Source organism: Aulonocara stuartgranti (assembly GCF_965226115.1).
Source record: "Aulonocara stuartgranti genome assembly, chromosome: 16".
Taxonomy (NCBI): Eukaryota; Metazoa; Chordata; class Actinopteri; order Cichliformes; family Cichlidae; genus Aulonocara; species Aulonocara stuartgranti.
Genome location: NC_138952.1, coordinates 26,685,146 through 26,705,145, shown reverse-complemented (window position 1 = coordinate 26,705,145; position 20,000 = coordinate 26,685,146). Strand labels below are relative to the sequence as shown.

Genomic DNA, 20,000 nt, shown 5'->3' with positions numbered 1-20,000 from the left:
AGCATAATATTCTGTTTTAGCTAGCTGAAAGGTATTGTTTGCGGGCAAATACCACAGCCTTGAAAAAAGCTTGCATGTGAATTTTCAGTCAAACTTTTGGTCTAATATACACCTAAAACAATGTCTAGAATGTGAAATGTTGGTATAATGGTGCTACTTGAAGCCTGAAAATGATCACCCATAAAAAAAACCAAAAAACGAGCAAACAGCAGTAGCAGACGTCCTGACTGGATTCTACGTTAGCATAGATCCCTCCAGAGTTTTGTGCACACGGTTTAGGTAAAAATGAAAAAGGTTGAGGTTTTACATTTAGTTCAGTATTACCTGTTGCCTGTGTCCTTGTCTTTTGGGAAAATACTTTACACAAGTAAAGTATTTAAATTAACACTCTCTGGTGTGGACCCATATCGACACTTTAATAGTGTTGAAATCAAATCCGACAGTGTTAATTTGGACATGCTGGATTTGCTGTGTGGGGTTAATTTTAGTCGGAGACAACGGATTGATTTAAATTCTGAGAAAAGAGTAAAATTTAAATGTCCTTGTCCTTTATCAGTTGCTCACAGGTTTTGTTTGTTTTTTGCTTTGTTTTTGGTTGCTTTTATTTCTTTTTGAAACATTACATAAACATTTTAAACATATACAAAACAATTAGACTTAAAAATAATCAAATTTACTGCAATAAATTTTTTGGGGAATTTAAAAAATCTGCATTGACTGCAAGCGTTAAAATCAGTCAACTGACTTTTTTTTATTTAGCTTTTTAAATTTTTCACATTTTCTTTTCTTTTAATAAAGACTTAATTTCCTGTCAAATATGGTGGGTCACCCACTCTTTGTGGTTGTTTGATTTTAAAACGTGGACGGGGGATTAAAGACTAATTGAAAGCCCAGAAACACCTGCCATAAGGTGACTGTGCATTCATCACTATTGACCATTAACAGCATTGTTTATTTCACAGTAAGTATTCTACTTTTCTTTAGATTTTTCTTTTTTCCAAACTATTTTAGTGAGGAAAGCAATCTCATTCAGTGGTACCATTTGCTAACAGTTAAAAAGCTAACAGCTAATAAGCTAATGTAGCCATTTTACTAAGTTAGCTGACTGACTGAGACTGATTTTATTTGTATAGAAAGCTCCCAAAACGGGTATGTCAGCAAAAGTTTGGGCTGAAATTGAAAGCTTTCACAATGGAAAAAGACTTGTTATGAACCTCACGCTGAGATTTTGAATTCTAGCATAAGCACACTTGGTTTTACTTTTTGGTTTCCTCTTTCTTTTCTCCTGCCTTACAACTCAATCCTCAACATCTTTCGTCCACCATATCCACTATCCCTCCTGTGCACATATCCAAACCATCTCATCATCATCTATTTGTCACTTTGGTTCAGTGACCTCATAAATTATTGATGTCTAGATTACAAATCAGATGTTTTTACCTACCCATATGTAGTTGTTTTCAAAACAACTACAAAAATACTCCTACACCCTAAAAGTTGCTGGAGGATACTTGGAGACATATATGAGAATTTGTAGAATCTTCTGGGTCACCGCTAATATAAGCGATTTTTCTGATAAAGATGATTATGATGATGAATGTAGGTGTAGAATTAGTAGATTCGTTTGTAATCACTCTCTCTTATTCATTCAGGAGGAGCCTGTTAAGCCAGATCTGAGATGATGCAGCAACCCTGGTTTTAGTAATCCATGATAATCCATGAAAGTTTTTTCATTACCAGCCTGTAAAAACTCATTCAAACTGACTTTGTGGAGGTCTCCCAGAAATGCTGATGAAATTCTTGGTAATGTTTGGAGTGATCTGTGCACTACATCTGCTATCACGATTATTACCAAGGGACTAAATAACACTGAGTAAAGTAGTCTGGAAGCTGGTAAATTGTTCCCCAACTTAGAGACTCGAGAGTGTGAATCACTGTATCAGTGCACAGTGTCTTGTTTTGTTTTTTGTTGTTGTTTCATTTCATGTTTTTGTTGCAATAACTGGACTACAAGAAAGTTCTTATAGTCATTGTTTTGAAAATGAATGTTAACCAAGCACGTATTGAAACATAACAGAACCATAACGGTGGTATATGTAGACTTTAGAATTTTAGAGTTTCAAGAGTTTATTAATCTGCTATTGAGATATAGTCATGTCTGTTAACAGTGCAATGTGTTATTGGTGGAAGTCAACAAAATACTGTTGAACTGAAGAAGTGTACTTAAGATTGAAATTTAGCAGTCCTAAAAGCCACTGAGGCAGTCAGTTGCTTTAATTTTTCTACATTTTGTGTGAATGTTTTTGAGTTTTCAGTGCCCAGATCTTTACAAACAGTTGTGAAAAATGAATATTGAGTTTTGCTAAACTGAAAAAAAAGTGACTCTGTTGTAGTCATTCTTTTTAAGCTATGTCAACTTATTCCCATGGGAGACAGGGATGAAAACTTGAAGTTCCGGTTATTAAATATTTTTGAATTTAATTATTAAATGTATTACTTTTATTTTAGTCAAAAGGTAAATTTTGAATGTAATCAAAATATTGGAGTTCTGATAACCTTTTAAGTTCATGAACTTAACAAACTTAAGGCAATTGGTTGCCTTTAAGTTCTGCTAACGTCTTCAGGTTTACAGCGTACACAGTCTTGTTGGCTGCCTCTTGGGTTGTGCTTATTATGAGTTTGTCCTTAAGACATGAAACAGTTGCTGATATGATCTGCTGTGTCGGTTTCGTTTGGCTGTAATAGTTACATTTTGTAGTGCTAGCATGCCACAAGCATAGATATGAAACTTACTCAAAAGAGTCAGAGGACTGTCGTCAGTCACTGTGTCAGTTTTACAGCAAGTTTACCATTGGAATCCAATGGACCAAAAGAAATGCAAAATGAGAATTACAAAGCCGCTCAAAACAACCCTAAAGACACACACACAAAACCAAAACACAAAATAGAAAAAAAAAGCTTAAATGACCATAACCAGATGCAAAATCACAAGACATACATGCTCGAATGCAACATAACCACAAAGAACTTCCAATAAACTACAGATAAATGCAAAAGTAGATGAGTAGAGGCTATTGGGGTATTTTGCACAAATGTCGGTGACAGTTTTGAAATGTGTCCAAGCAATGATTGTTTGTGCATCTGTTCTGTTAGAAAGAACTTTTGGTTAGTTTGCATTGACCGGGAAAAATAATGTGACATAGATTATTTCAAATTAAAATAAATATAAGTTTAAATTTGACTGTAAAAGAATGTTCATAGTTTCTCAAATGCTCCCCCAGCCCCTAAGAGTTTCTAAATGTGCCCCAGACTACTTATTTTCCTTCTCCTAACTTGCCTTATGGGTATCATTGAAGTTTTACCTAATGCAATGTTTTCTTTTCAGTTTTTATTGTAGGCCCACAAATTCCCATTGCTCTGACTAAAACCCTGCACTACTCAGGATTCTAATGGCTGGTTATCCCACAGATTTGAGCATTGCATTTCAGAATACACCCAGAGGAAGAGGGAATGTCAGTACAGTTAAAAACAGGAAAGACTGTGGTTAAACTTACACTAATACACACAGACAATGAAGGCATGGCCAGACGCACACAGATATATGCACCCATGCAACTACACTTAATAACTCACACACACATGCATACACAAAGGGACTCCCCATCCCAGTCATGGTGCTGCAATTCTCAAGAATAATCCCAGATAAAATGTCTCAGATGGTTCAGTTAGCTTCCATTAAGATGTCGTGACACCTGGGCAGTCATAAATAACACTGACAAACACTCTAATCCTCATAAGGATTAGTGCAACTTAGATCCCTTGATTAAATCAACGCAGAGAATCAGTGATATAAAGATGCTATCAAAATGGGCTACTCTTTTGATACTATTCTGTAGAAGATGTGTTTGATTGTGTCCTTTCTGTCAGTCAGTCAATCAGTCGCTGAGTCGGATGTGTAATGTAGTAACGACAGGGATGAGTCAGACAAACACATTGTCAACAAAACCTAAATCTGCGGAGGCTCTCAGACTTCCCAAACCACCAGCAACAACAAGCAACACACCCAGAATCAAGACAAGTTGGAATGTCATTCATATGGTCCTCATTTGATCCCTCTCCCATCCTCTCATATTTTTTTCCATCCCACGTCTATGATGAATTCGCTGTTTGGTTGTTTGGTTGGATGACTTGTTGACCCACTGATTTGTTCAGTGGATGATTTTTGTGACACTGAAGTAAAAATCTTGACCTTTATGAACAGAGTCTCTGGTAAAGGGAACGCGTGGTGGAGTCCAGCTCAATGGAGTATTGTGCCAATGCTCTTGCACAGGTTGTACAGGGACCAAATTGCTTGACAACCTGTAACCACGAAGTCCACTCTCATAAGACGACATGAAGGACACTGTCATATTCCTTCTCCAATTGGTTGGTTTACATTAGCCTTCCTAATCCTCAAAGGTCTGCTCATCAGTGAACCCTAATTCCTAACTTTCAGATGACATCTTTTTTTTTCATTAGATTGTTTTCCAAAGCCTTGGCAGTTAGGGAACAAAGAAAATAAGAATTCTGACTGACCCACATCAAAACGTATTCACATATATTGACATTTAGTCTGTTAAAAAACGTAATATAGAAAAATGTGTGTTCCATCCATCCATTTTCTTCTGCTTATCCGGGGCCGGGTCACGGAGGCAGCAGCCCAAGCAGAGAAGCCCAGACCTCCCTCTCCCAGCCACCTTCTCCAGCTTATCGGGGGAAACCAAGGTGTTCCCAGGCCAGCCGAGAGATATAATCTCTTCAGCGTGTCCTGGGTCTGCCCCGGGGCCTCCTCCCAGTGGGACATGCCCGAAAAACCTCACCCAGGAGGCGCCCAGGAGATGTTGTAAGATGCTTGTCAGATGCCCGAACCACCTCAACTGGCTCCTTTCGATGTGGAGGGGCAGCGGCTCTACTCTGAGCTCCTCCCAAAAATGTATGTTTTTACCATATATTAAAAAAAACTATTAAAAAAACCGGACCACCATACAGTTTACAAATGGAGGAAGTAATTATTTGATCCACTGCTGGAACTTTGCTCAGCTACTCCCATTGTATAAAAGATCCTCATGGGGTGAGAATGATCATGAGAAAGGTGGTGCATCAGCCAAAAACTACACAGGAAAAACCTGTTAATGATCTGAAGCAGCTGAGACCACAGTCACCAAGAACATCATTGGTAACACACACACACTGCAAGGTCCCCCTGCTCAAGAAGGCACATGTACTGACACGTCTTGAGTTTGCCAGTGAATAGGAAAGTGGTGATATCTGTTTTTGGTGATTATAACTGAAAATGGCCTTTCGATTAGATGTTAACATTCAGACAGGGCGTCCTTTGGGTTGGGTTGTACGACTAGTTGGCTGATTGTTTGGTTATCCGGTGGGTTGTGGTGAAACAGACATGGCTATCCCCCAGCTTGCTGTTTATGTAAATTCTAAATATTGTTATCTCTTAATCCTTTCATTGTGTAACAAATTATAAAAACAATACAATTACCGGTCATAATTTGGGTTTCAGTACAGTAGTTACATGTAGGATTGTGTTTAAACAAATGAACAATTGCTTTGGGTCAAACTGTGAAGAGTAGGTTATTTTTCAATCTCAGTCTACATTAAGGAGCAAAACAAGTTAGTCTAGTTGGAAAATGGTGGATTAAATTGTGACCACAGGCCACAGGCAATTTACCATGATGTTTCACTTTACATAACTCATATGACAAAACTTCCCCTTCATACTCAAATGGAAATCAGTATCATGGTTGGCAATCTTTCCTACGCTTTGACAAACTAGGCCAATGTCAGCTGCAATGCATTGCATCAGATTTGATCTTTATCTTTATCTCAGCACTAGAACACATGTATTCTGATTAGTGCAGCAGTTTTCTATATGGCTGGCCTTGATACGACCACACAGAACATCCTAACCGCTACAGTGTAGCACTACCAGGAAGGCAGTCAGCCTCGGCCACATTCTGTATCTGTCAGATCCACATGGCTTTATATCGAGAATCTCATGTCATTAAAACGTCTCCAGCTGGTTTCCCCCCTTCACAGTGTTGTGAATTCGCAGCCTGTCAGCGAATATTTTTGGACTGCCTGCTGTTCAGGCACATTGGGAGATGAATTCTCTTATTACAGTGTGGACAACGAGAAGGGACAGTCAGCCAAAGATCTGTCTGTGGTGTGGTAGGCCATCGTTACAAATGCAGTGTGACTGTGAAGCAATGCATAGTAACAGCCTTGCGAGTATGTTGAGAAATGCTACCTTAAATAAAATGAGAACTATGAGGTAAATGCCTGCAGTCTGCAAGCTGGACTGAAGTTTCAGTGTGAGTTGACTCTGAATTATAATTCCTTGAATGCACAAAGAGCATGGAACAGGTTAATCAGGTTTATAAAAGAAAGCTGCGGGTGAGAATGGACTTGGAACAAACTCAGGAACGGTAAGAATCAGGAAACAGTATGAGAAAAAAGCTGCAGCAGTCTTAAACAAACTTGAACTAAAGCCAAGGTTTTGAGTATTTTTCTACTAATGTGATATTTGATTGGCACAGTGTACAGTTAAATGAAAAAAGGATTTTTGAACTTCATTTTTTTAAACGTACTTTTCAAAGAGTTTTTTACATGTCCACTTAGGTGGAAAACTGATGTGTATGGAGTGACACATGATGAGTGTCCAACACTGGCACAAATACAAGAGCTTTTGAATAGCTGTCCACTGTAGTGACTATACGTGAAAGGGTTAAAAACAATCTAAACATGTCACCAATAAATCATAATACAGTAATCAGATCATTTGTGACTGAAGGATCTTTTTGTGTTGACCCCAAACATCGCTCCAAACCTAACAGGTGTTAGTGTTGTCCCCTGATTGCCAAGAGTTTAGAGAACAATTTAAAAAAAGGAAAAAAAGAAGGAAACACATGGTCACTGAACACCCGAAGACCCTGACTTCATAGGAATTTATAATCAGACTAAAATCCTCATTTCTGATAACCCTACCTCCCTTTGAGAAAGGCAAAACTGACTTTTTTTTTTTGTCAGGAACAAGCAAGATGTCATAACAGTCCTTGTAACTAAACACTCAAAATCCTACAGCTGAATCAGCACCAATATCAAACTACAAGCTACAGGATTTATTTCAGGGTATTACACTGATTTTAACTTAACACCATCACTGCCAGTGACAACATATTCAAGCAATCATTGTTTTCACATGTTGCGATAGCATTAAAGATCTAACTCTGAGGTCTTGAATTATTAGTCATTTATGAGTCACTGGTAATTTCAAAACAATACTCTGGCAGGCAAAGTGTTATTAATTTAGCTATTGAGTGTTGTATGTATTGTACTCTTGTGTAAATATGAATCCTGAAAAGCCATAAAATAATTATTTTTTGTGCCTCATCACATCAGTTGGAAGCCCAATTTTAAAGGGCAGCTGTGCTGCTGAGACAGGCAGGAACCTCATACCGTGCTCAGCTCTGCTGTGTTGTTACTTTAGGTCATGTTCCTGGAAACCCACTCAGGCATTTTGTAAACTGAAACCACTGGATTGTATACAGATGATATCCATTTACTTCTGTGGTGAGTTACCTCTGTGTATCTTTTCATTACACTGCTACGTCCTCTTTTCAGCACATTCATAGGCTGCTACCATTTATAATACAGTGCATATCTTTTAATTAACATGAAAAATTAATTAAAGTTGGAACAAAAATTTGAATGAGGAACTAATGGGAAGGGGTATTGTTTAGTGATCACCAAACGACAAAGGCTTAGCATGACAACAGTTAGTTCAGTCTAAATGTATGTGGCACCAAAGCTGTCCTGCACATGACACATAGATTTGACTTTAAATCACAAGCTCTCTAGCTGTGCACAACCTGTTTTCTTTTACTCATATACACACAAAACCAGAGCAGTGCATAGTTTCCTGCACACACAGTAAAAGGGGTTAACTTCTGGGCTGTTTATGCACATTGTAAGTTTGTGACCTCTTTCAAACCTCTGTTTACATTTTTTCTGTTATAAAACCCACATTTTACAATAATTCTAAAACAGTATGGGTAAATGCTTATGTAGAGATTTGAAATACAGCAACAAATTTTAAATTATTTTATGTCATGCATCCATATTCAGTAAGTGAACTTTTCTCTTTGACTTGCATAATTTTTAATAAACGTCAACCATAAGTTACTTTAAACCTTTTCTGCACAACGTTTAGCTTAAAGATAAGTTAAACTACGACTCATCTGTGTTGGCAAAGTTAAATTAAAGGCATTGTTATTGAATTTGCCATGTTTCTGCTGTTAGCTTTTGCTTTTTAGCTGTTCTACTTGAGCCCGCAAATCTCTCTCACGTGTGTCCTCTTGGAGAATTATTTTTAAAAGGGGTTTTACCACTGTGTCTAAAAGCTAATTTTATAGGTTGTCTGGGGAAATATTGCTCTGAAAACTAAACATGCACTCAATTCCACAAGCCCCCTACATACTCCAGGTTGCTTTGAGTTTGATCTCTGATTAGAAAGGATGATAACACTTTCTGGTCTATGGGTAGGTAGAGATGGGTACATACTGGAGATATCTATGGGATTGATCACAACTGATAATAACCCCTAGATCGAATGATAACAACGTGTCTGTGTGGTAGGTTACGATAAGAATTGGTTTTGGGGGATACGTAATGTTTGTGCAAGAGTGGCATAGTGGAAATGATTTGGAAAAAATGAATGTGAGTGGCTCAGAGCAGCTGAGAAGAAATCTTTTGAAGACAGTAAGTCCGAAACTAAACATTATTTGCAAGCATAACTAATATAAACCTTGCTAATAATAAGCAAAATGGTCAGATTACTCCCCTGGGCTGGTGAGCACAAACTATATAGGTATAAAAGATGGCTGTTGCTCCCAAGGTCTGCTGAACCTTGGGATACTTTAATGCTGAAAAAAATACTCTGTGTATACTCTGTAAACACTTTCCTGATAAGTTATTGGGTTCGTTTGTTTTGGATCATACTGAAATGACCATTATGTCCAATTTATAAAGTCTGTTCATTCTAAGTTTCAGAAAGAGGATTATCAGGATAGGCTCATCAGTTAATGATGACAGTTAATGATCTGTAGAGTTTGGGATTGTTCCAGTATCTGATTTAAAGAGGAATCAAAGAAAATCGCAAAAGCTGGAATTCTTACTCCGCATAATTTTTCAACCAAATGTCTGCAGGTTACATAGTTCATCAAGAACAGCTTCCCTCTTTCTATTATTTTTAATTTCTAAATCTTGAAAACTTTAGATGACACCTTTTCATTCATTTTCTGTTCTATGCTACTACTGATGAGTATTTGTTGTCCCCTGAAAAACAACTACTGGTGCCATGTTTTTCCGCACTTTGTGAATTCATTTTAGGAATGTTGAAAGTTCTGAACTCAAACTTCAAGTTCTGAACACGAACTTCCTTACTACATTAAATGTACATAAACAGTTTTATTTATTTATTTTTACAACTGCTAGCACCATTTGCCAAGTAAAACTGCATTAGGTGATTGATGTTTTAGATCTAGGATCTGAGTTCTTAACTTCCTGCGAATGTGAAACACAAAGAAATCATGGAGTGATGAGTAAACATCGTTCTTGACCCTGCAGGTGGATGTTGGGGTGGTGGAGGGGATGAAACCACAGGCAATGATGCATGAGAGCAATGCTGGCTAAGTCACTGACATGTGGGAGAGGGAGATAGAGTGTAAATAGACCAGCACCAGCATATAATGTCACGGCAGTGAGGCATGTTAGTTGCCTGCCTGAACTAGCTCACAGGCTTCACTATGCTTTGACAGTCATTCAGCATCAGTATCGGTTTCCAATAAAAGATACAATTATGTTAAAAAGAACACCCTGTTTAAATTCAGGATGAAAAACAAATTGTGCGGTCTTTAGGGATGTGCCATATCATGTCATGCAACAACATGACAATAATACTAGTATAAAAAGTGTTATATCATGTTATCAGTGACATAGTAATGCCTTTTACAAACAAGACAAGCACAGGCAGGGCTGAGAGTTAGCGCCATCTGTCAGCCTCTGATAAAGATTTTGTACCCAAAAAAGGGAGTTTCAACACAATGCTTTACAAAACGTGCAAGAACACTGTTCCTGCTTGAGGTAGGAACAGCAAATGTGTTTTATTGCTCGAGGCAAAAACAAAACAGGGCTATGAAGGAGAAGGTATTAGCAGCTGGTGATGTGTGACTCCAAAGTAAACAAAGGACTCAACTGATGGCTGCTGAAGTACCTGCTAGCTGCATTCCAAATGACAGGAAAAGCAAACTGTGGAAGGAAATTACTGATGCATTTACATGTTGGAAAAGAAGGGCTTTAAGCAACAGGTTTAAACAGGTTCAATTTTATTATGAGCCAATATTGTGCAAGTTAGTTTAATGTTTAAAGTGTTAAGCAGTTATGTTATACAACTGTGATGATATATGTGATGATTTGTAAAACTCCAGAAAAACATCTTTTTGCGATACAGCACAACGGGGTGGCTGTAGCTCAGGTGGTAGAGCAGGTTACCTACTAATTGGAAGGTCGGTGGTGCAATCCTTGTCTGCTCCAGTCTGCATGCCAAATATCCTCAAGACAAGACTAACCCCAAGTTGCTCTATGAATGCATGTAAATATTAAATAAAAGGCACGTAGAGAGAATTAGCATTGAAAAAGAGGGCAAGCTGTATAAAGGCAGTCAATTTGCCAACATACAAAATCGTCCACACGACTGTATTTAAGCATTACTCTGACTTGTTATCAGGTTTTCTGCTAAAGGTTTTGGACAGCAACCAACACTCAGGATGCATTAAGAATTAAATGTCAGCAATCAATTAAAATGTAACAGAAAGAATGGGCCAAGGCTGTCAAATCCTAAGCAAGTGCTACCTTAAAAGCTAATTTATACATATAGATAGAGATACATAACTGAAACTGACCAAAATGAGTCTGTTAACATAAAGTTCATGAAACAATTGAGGAAAAGATGTTTAAGGTTGTGATTATACATGCCTGTCCTGGTATGAAGCAATTGTCAGAAACAACAGCTTTCATAATGATGTTGTACAGATGTTTGTTTGGGCTAAACCTCATTAGCTCTGATGACCCTGTTTGCTTCCTGTGACATAAAAAACATCCTGTTGCTGTCAACCATTTGCAGGAGTCAGCTTTGTAACCTATACTTGTCCCTGCATGGCAGATTGTTCCAGTACGTCATAAACAATGGAATAACTCTACCCAACACACACAAAAGACTCATTTATCAAATTACTTTGACCGAATAAGTTGACAGAATAGAGACTGGCATCCTAATTACTGCATATTTTTCTCTTGCTTTGAAAAGTAGATATCTGATACTGTAAGGCATGGCATTTTCCACCTTCAAGCCAGTTTGACTTGATTGCAGGAGCTGATTAGGTGCAGCCATCAAGAATAATCTAAAACGATAAAGTTGACATTTGTAGCTTGTCACTTTGATCAAAGTAACACGATGTGATTTTCTCCGCATGCTGCTTCATCATTTCTTATGCAATCCTTTATGATTCAGTTTCTCTTCTTTTGAAGCTGTTTTGTTCTTGCTTTGAGATCCTCCACAAGTTTTATTTCTCTACCCAAACAGTATTTCATCACTGCTTCTTACACTCTATTCCCACTCTGACCCTAGATGACTTAAGTGTTTGTGAAATTGTACAGATAAACAAATGGCTCTAGCTCTCCAGTGAAAGCAGTCATGACATTTGTACAAAAGAGTGAGCTAATTCAAATAAGGAAACACAAGCCTGTGCACACTTACACACATGCACACACTTACAGGACACACACAGAGAGCTAGTAAAAACTTCCCCCTACTGGGTTATTGACATGAGATTGTGCACCTCTGCCAAACATCCTTTTACCAGAATCCAGCTGACCTTGGAAAGGGATCAAACTCAAATGTGCCAGCAGCAAGACCACACTGATGAGTTAGAGGTACCATGTGTGTTGCTTAAAACTGTATCACCTGAGAAAAAAAACATATTTATTCTTAGTTAATCCTTCCACTGATTGGAAACAAACATGTCATGGATAGTTGTTTCCCCGCAGCGATCCGTCAGTTTGTCTGCTCCAAACCACGGCAGCAGTAGCAAATTAGAGAGACAGGAATCTAGGAATCAACAACCCTCTGTCAACAACCGTCTCACTGTCTGTAGTTAATGTCAGTCTGGGAGAGGATCTCACACACGCACACACTTGCATATACAAAGGATTACATGCCTGCATAGACACATTTAAACACATGAGCACTTGCACACACACAAACAGCTGTTTAGAATTAGATCGCTAGGGTGATGAACTCACTGACAGTGATTCGACTCATGCAACATTCAAAGACACACGAGGACGTGGGAAAACACATAATATTCATTGGGTTTTTTTGTCATCTCTCTTTGATGTTTGCGTGTGAGTGTCAAGCCCATGATACTGCAGGCAGGTATCTGTTTTTTCAGATCGAACTGGGGATAGTCCTGAAGTTGCAAAATCAACAATATCAGGGAAGCGTACAGGAAATGTGGTTTGCAGTATTAATAAAACTCGGTCAGAAACCTATCGACAATAGAAATTTTTGCCATCCTTGAATTTAAAACATTTGCTCAAACACTTGCTGTTTTGGTAATGTTCTCTCTGGTTTTTGAATTGGATGGACTGGCATCACTAATGATAGTTTTGGGAAAGCATGCTTTACAAATGCACAACTGGAAGCAAAGCTGACATCTACCCAACTCTGACATCTACGCAACTGATGCTTAACAGTGAGTGAGGTTGTTAATCAAGGACTCGGAACAAAAACAGACCATCTCCACACTGGTTTTATGGAATTTCTTTAATGCTGAAGTGTGTAAGATATTTGTCCCATTCATACTGTTACAAACATCATGAGTCTTAAGGTTCAGCATGCTTTTAAACAGTAGACTTTAGGGTCTAATGTAAATATTAGAGTCAGATTTGGTTCAAAACCCACATTGGGTTCATAGCTAGGTTGAAATATGATGTCGGTAATTGTTTTCTGTCACAAATGGGTTTTTTGTTGTTGTAGTTAACGCCTAGTACATCTTGTCAAAAGTTTTATGGATGGTTAGATTCGAGAGCTAAAATTAACACCTGAAAACTTCCCAGCGTGGGTATATGTTTTATTTCACGATGGAATTGCAGAGGACTATCTGCTAAACCATTGGATACATTTTCTAAACTAGTCAAACAGGACAATTGAAGCTGTAAAGTCTCGACTTTTCTGGAAAAGCCTATGTTTACCTTGCCTTTAATTGGCTCTGACCATAACATATTGTTTAACCTTAACCAACTGAAGCTAGTAATGAGCACTTATCGTCATGGAATAGACATGCGGACTGTAGAAGAGGGAAGTCTAAGAGAACTAAAATGATTAAGCAGCCGACAGGTTTAAAATCTTCAACCTGACCAATAATCCTTCAGTACATTTAAAAGCAAATATGTTAAATTTAGGGTCAAAACTTAATTAGCATTCAGATGTGAACTGATTAACCTTTAATTCATCTGTGAAAATATTTTACTTTTGGTCTGTTCTTCTCTCACACCAGTGCAATCGTCACTCACCACCTGGACGAGTCCCCACAACCTCATCAATAACGGGAATATGAAGGACCACTGCTTTGGCACACTGGAAGAGATCCAACACCCACTGAGGAGACACAAGTACAAAGTGACATAAATTAACTTCCACTAATAGATCTAAAATTAGCTGCCCAAAATTGCATGAGGAGATGATCTTGAACATGAGATCAGGCAAATTAAATGAGACACAGTAAGGTTTTTCATTCCAAGGAGCTTTTTCCTCAAAACTTCTTAACACTACAGGGGAGAAGCATTTAAAGTATACCTGAGTATTGGTGGGAGGTATATCCCTCCCCTATACATTTTAATTACTACCTTGATTGAAGGCCAAACTTCATTATTTCATTTTAGTGAGCATGGCCCACACTCACTGAGGCTTACATGCCATTGTTGGGACTGGTTTACTCCTTTCATACAAATAAATGCCAGTTTGACAACATAAGGAGCACTGATGTTGAAGCAGCCCTTTGTACTCTCTTGCTATCTGAAGGCACACTGTATTTAAATCCCACACTCCAGTATTTGGCCTTGGGTTTGATTCTGATCCAGTAAGTGTTTGTTCCAGTAGGCAGTAGCTTTACTGTAAACACAATTATGCTAACTGTGGCAAGATTCAGTGACCACATGAAGGGAGATAGTCTCTCACGCAAAACACTCGCTCAGGCACTCTCACACACTATACTTACTCACTGACTTACATGCTCATAAAGCAAAACATGGCACTCATCTGCACCTGCAATCTCACGATACTGACCCATGGTCTGCTCACATGGACACACACCTACACATCATAAACAGTTTCCTCTGTGGTCAATGTGATTAGAAAGCATGCTGAGAGTGTACAACAAGGGAGGGCCGGCCCCCTCACTGCATACACACTGGAACCACAACAGACGAAGGAGGGTTTACAGACCAAACACTCCTCAGGTGGCCACGCCGATGGTGTCCAACACTGTCTGCAGGAGCACTAATTCACAAACGCTTGTGCATAAAAACACACCCCGAATTACAATATTTTCATAGCTAACTGCTGCACGTGAGGTGATTCACAGACACATTGGCTTTCTATCTTTTGAACACACACACTCATGCACGCACGCATGCACACGCACACACGCACACGCACACACACACACACACACACACACACACACACACACACACACACACACACACACACACACACACACACACAGACTCAGAATGCCCAGTGTTTCACCTCATGCAAGCATCTGTTTGGTCAATAGTGTCATTTACATCATTCTTTCCACTGTGGGAGTGGGCAGGGCTCTCTTTGGTTTCAGTCACTGAAACCAGTTCATTGGAGTCACTGTACTTCCAGAGCCAACACACACACACACGCACGCACGCACGCACACATGCACACATGCACACAACACCCTTGCACTACTGTTATTCCTCTTAACTTTGACTTTAAGGGAATCCTCTCTGGCCTGTTCCAGTGACATTAACACTCCTACCGCGCTTCACTGACCTCAGGCAAACACTCTGACAAATTTATCCCAATCTCAATTCGTTCAAACAACGTGCACATTAACACTGCCAGCAGGGGAAAAGTTCAGATGTCCCTGCTATGGTGTGCATGTCACCAAAGCCTCCTTGCCTCAGGCAGTTGACGCTGACCAGACATCTATCCATATTGGCTGAATGTTTATTGAAAATCTTTGCAGGCTTGACATTTCCCACAGAGCGGGGTGCATTAGTTTTATTATTCACCACAACGTCAAGTGAAAGGCTGCGTTAAATCAAACAAACTGCCACGAGGATTCTCTGCTACCCCACTTGTGTGAGAGAGCCACTTAAACTGGAATGCGGCTGCAGACGTCATTGGGACCCAAGATGACTTCACTTTATTTGGTACCAAAAATAAGTTGCACAACTTTATTTAGTTTCATTAGTTTGGTTCTCTGAAGTGATCTAACAGTGGAGGCGGTGCAGACATGGGGAGCTAAAGGTTTCTTCAGGACTGCAAAATAGTTTGCCTTTGTTTATCTGCACCTTATGGTGTAGTGATAAAAATCTGTGTCAGAGACAACCGAAAAACATTGTTTGAAAGTGAAACCTCGCATCTTGGGCTCATTTGAAAAGGTCATGAGGCTCAAACCACCCACGAATAACCTAGTAGTGTCCTAGCATTTCCTCTCCTGCTTCCTGTTACAGATGCAGCCCCCGAAGATGTGGCTTTCATACAAAATGAAACAAAAGAAGAGTTGCAGTGCTTTTTCAGGAACATCGTGTTACTGTGAATTTGAGTGACTTAAATTTCATGGAACTCCACCACATACACGGCAGTGTTTGAGAACTGCACAAAAATCCATTTTTTGCTATCTTGGCACCTCTTTTGCTCATTTAAAGCTCCTCTGAGCTACAGAGTAAAATCATCTTTTTTCCCCATTTAAGGTCTTGGCGTAAAGTGAGGCTATTTTGAAATACATCTCGAGAAAGATAATAGCAGATGTGGTTTATCCACTGCTGCTATTATGAGAAAGCGACACACAGAGATGAATTTCAATTTTAAAAAGGCAAAGAATGGTAATCTCTTACTGACAAGTTGCCTCAGCAGGCTAGAATGCAATACGACCACAAAATCAGTGGACCCAATCTCTCACCTAGCTGTCACCACTGCTATTGCACTTTGAGTGTTACATGTTTCCATCTGCTGCCCTGCTGAAAGTCACTCATGGAAACCCAGGACATCATTAGCTGAGGAAGAAGTGCAGAGGTGAAAATGGTTGCACCAAAGGAGAAGACTGAAAATGTTTCCTGGAAAAAACCATTACGACTGCATTTTATTTTTTGCTTGCACCCCAGGGTTGATTTTCTGTTAAGATAACCAGTAAGACGCTCTTTGAATAAAACTGGTTTTGAAATTTGCCATTGCCATAATCCCCACTCCAAACACTATGATGCATTCCTGTTCTCGCAAATCAGCGCAGGGAACCAGATAATGATCCCCAAAACCCCAAATGCAAATCATCTCCCCGTGTCAAAATCTATTTCTCAGCTATAGCGCGAACTAGCCTTTTGCAAGTGCTTGTCACCGCGCTGCATGTCAGCGGGAAGAAAGCTGATACCCACATATCTGGCATTTCAAGACACTATAAGCCCTCATGATTTGATTTGTCTTCTTGATAATTGGAACAATTACACACAGCATTAGTAAGCCCCATCCACCCATTCTGTTCATGACTAATTTTTCATGGACCTGAAGTTGGGGGAGGACAGGCTGTAGGAAATGACGATGGAGTTGAGTGAGGTGTTAATGTCTCCAACCTCAGACAGATGTGGTGGATCTTGGATAGACATGTTTCTGGTAAGACTCCCTTACAGAGGAGCAAAAGGCCAGGAAACACTTGCTCATACAGTCATCGTGTGTCTATATGTGTGCATGTCTGTGTGTGTGTGCGTGTAGGGTTTGGCGCTGTTGCTATGGCATAGATCTCATTTCTGAGAATATTAATAACCCTTTGAGGGTGTCACCTTTTTTGTTACTATATATGGTTGTGGTCCACACACACACACACACACACACACACACACACACACACACACACACACACACTGAAAACGCATTGGAAGACTGTATCAATAGCACCAACATTTCTCACCTTATCCAAGGTGTGGCCGTGTTACACCTCAGCATCTCTGATTCATCAACCACATAGCAAATTAATTCAATCATAGCAGAAAATAAATGCATGTATACATGGTTTAGTGGTCGGGCATCCCTTTAACCACACAGGTTTGCTGTTTATCATTAAGTTACCACAAAAGCTACACTCCTGTGTGTTTTTATTTATACTATTATTGTGGATTGCTATCACAACAACAACTGTTTTACTGTAAATAATTAGAAATGCATGCAAACATATGCATGGATATGTCTTAGATTCAAACATTACTGATAATGTTTAAAGAGATTATCATGTGACTTTTAGTGGGCCAAGTGGGTAAGACATCTCAAACAATCTTGGGGGGTGGAACACTTAGACCTTTTACAACTAAAGAGGTGACGAGGGAGAATCACAATAGTCTCCAATGCAATGATGCCTTTCAGTATACTTTAGTTAATAAAAGCATATGATGTATATAAGAGATGTCAGGCCATAGCCATGGAGTTGTGGGAAAAGATAATTTATCAGAGGCAGCAAATGTTTTGTGCAAATGTTTTGGCGTTCTACATTACAGTTTTTCTCAAATGCTAAAACACATTTCACAAACGTTACCACCAGGTCCCCCAATGTCCAAACACAACACCCTTCTCTAAAGCTACATAAACACAACCACACCTTCCCACTGCAAAACTCAAACTCCCACACCAAGAGAGCAGCTCGAAGCTGTCAAAACTATAAACACTATACACAGCATTACACACTACAGCAAAACAATTGAAAACACAATGCTCAATTTGTGAGAAGGTTCTTTGTTTCATAACTGCCAATGCATATTTTAGAAACTATACAGTAACGGATCGTCGTAGATCTCTGCAGAGGATTAGGCATTTAGATTTGTGAGTTTCATATGAGTAGTATAAATCTATAGAAAATCCTGCATGTACGTACACTACTGTAACACAACTCAATGCAAAAACAGAATCTATTGCACACAACAGTAATCTTGAAAACATGAACAGGGTGTGAAGTTTTTTTATTTACGTTATTCACACCACACACACACCACAATCACTGTGCGGCATCATGTCGCTGAGCTGTTGCTCGCATCTCGTCCGTAATGATGGTACGAGGTTGTCTTGCTCTCCCTCCTGGACCTTCTCCTCTCCCATGTTGGCCTTCTCCTCTTCCTCGTTGGTCGCTCCTCTTCCTCCTCTCATTTGAACTCCTCTTCCTCATTGGCCTGCTCCTCTTCTTCCAGGGCCAGCTCTTCTCCCTCCTCTGCATCAAATTCCTCTTCCCCTGACTCTGCCTTCATCCATTGTGTTTGTTTGGAACCTTCAGCATACTGTGCACTCTGAACTTGCTTTTACATGTGGGTACAGCATTAGCAACAAGTGTCTTCAATTTTGAGTCATTGTGTGTAGTGAATGACGCCAGGTGTGTTCCCTGTGTTCAAAGATTGGTGACTGTGGCAAGCATTTTGCATCACATGGGCTTTCATTTGAGGATATGAGCAGAGTTGTTTTGCAACATGTGTTTTAGCAAGGAAAAATGTGTTTAGATTTATGAGTACAGAGGGTTGTGTTTTGTGAATTGTGTCTTCATGTGACATGTGTTTATGGTACTGGAATATGGTGGCTACATTTAGTAAATGTGTTTAGACTACTGGTCATTTGGGTTACAGGATTGGCTTTTGTGTTTTAACATTTGAGAAAAACTGTAAATTAGAAGTTTTTGCATCAAATTTGATATTTTGACTGTAGCTATCTTTTCTAAACTGGCATTAGCGAACAATGTACTTTAATGGATTTCTCTTTTAGATGCTACATCACAACATCATAATAAACATCATAAAATTACTACATAAAGTTTAGACAAGTTAGACAACCTCCCACCCACTCTATAACATGCTGGCCAGTCACAGGAACACGTTCAGTGAGAGACTGAGATTACGCAAATGCAGCACTGGATGACACAGGAAATCACTCCTGCCTGTGTACAACTTCTCCATCCAACGCACAGTACACAGTGCAATACTTAGTCCCTTTTGGGCATGCTAGGGATTAATAAAGTACTCTGATTCTGATTTTGATTCTGATGATAAGAAATCTACTGGCTGAAGTGGCATTTACTTAGTTGAAGAACTAAGTCCAGGAACAACTTTACAAAAACGCTAACCCACACCCACTGAAAAACATAAAAGACAGCAGAAGCATCAGAAAATAAAATTCAGAAAGGAAAAAAGACTGAATAGGATAATATGCGTGTAAGAGTTACAAGCTAAACTGTAATTTTGGGTCTGATCTTGCAAGAAATCATCACTTTTGCCACAAGAGTTACCCCTGCTCCAAACACTGAAGGGAATGCACCCAGGGAGTTGGAAAGGACTTTCTTGATGTTCTAGTGTAGCAAAATGCTAATAGAGAATAGTACATGAGTTACTTGGTGAGCTTCCCATTTTTGAAGAAATACATACGTTCACAGTTTTCAAATATATCGGTTTTATAAAGGACATGTCTAATAGAATTTTTACAGCTTTAGATGTGCCTCTGCACATAACATGAAGTGGACAGTACACATTTTTATTATGTTTCATTTTAGAACCAAGTTTTCCTTGTGTTACATGCAGATATCATCAATTATATAACTTCTGGGATGTTG

General features: G+C 39.1%; 2 long non-coding RNA genes across 6 annotated transcripts in view; one reads left to right on the top strand and one right to left on the bottom strand.

The window, feature by feature from the left end:
* The window catches only part of LOC309691594, a 53,550-nt gene that overhangs the window by 313 nt on the left and 33,237 nt on the right, over nt 1–20,000 (top strand). The window contains exon 2 of one of the 2 annotated variants that reach the window (XR_014272057.1): nt 13,671–13,785. This is a non-coding gene — a long non-coding RNA (uncharacterized lncRNA). Of the gene's footprint in view, nt 1–13,670; nt 14,898–20,000 lie in introns of those variants that run through there. The other variant, XR_014272058.1, reaches the window with a different exon arrangement.
* LOC309691595 overlaps nt 1–20,000 on the bottom strand; it is a 72,562-nt gene that overhangs the window by 30,400 nt on the left and 22,162 nt on the right. For all 4 annotated transcript variants that reach the window (XR_014272059.1, XR_014272060.1, XR_014272061.1 and 1 more), the window contains one exon: nt 13,687–13,771. This is a non-coding gene — a long non-coding RNA (uncharacterized lncRNA). Of the gene's footprint in view, nt 1–13,686; nt 13,772–20,000 lie in introns of those variants that run through there.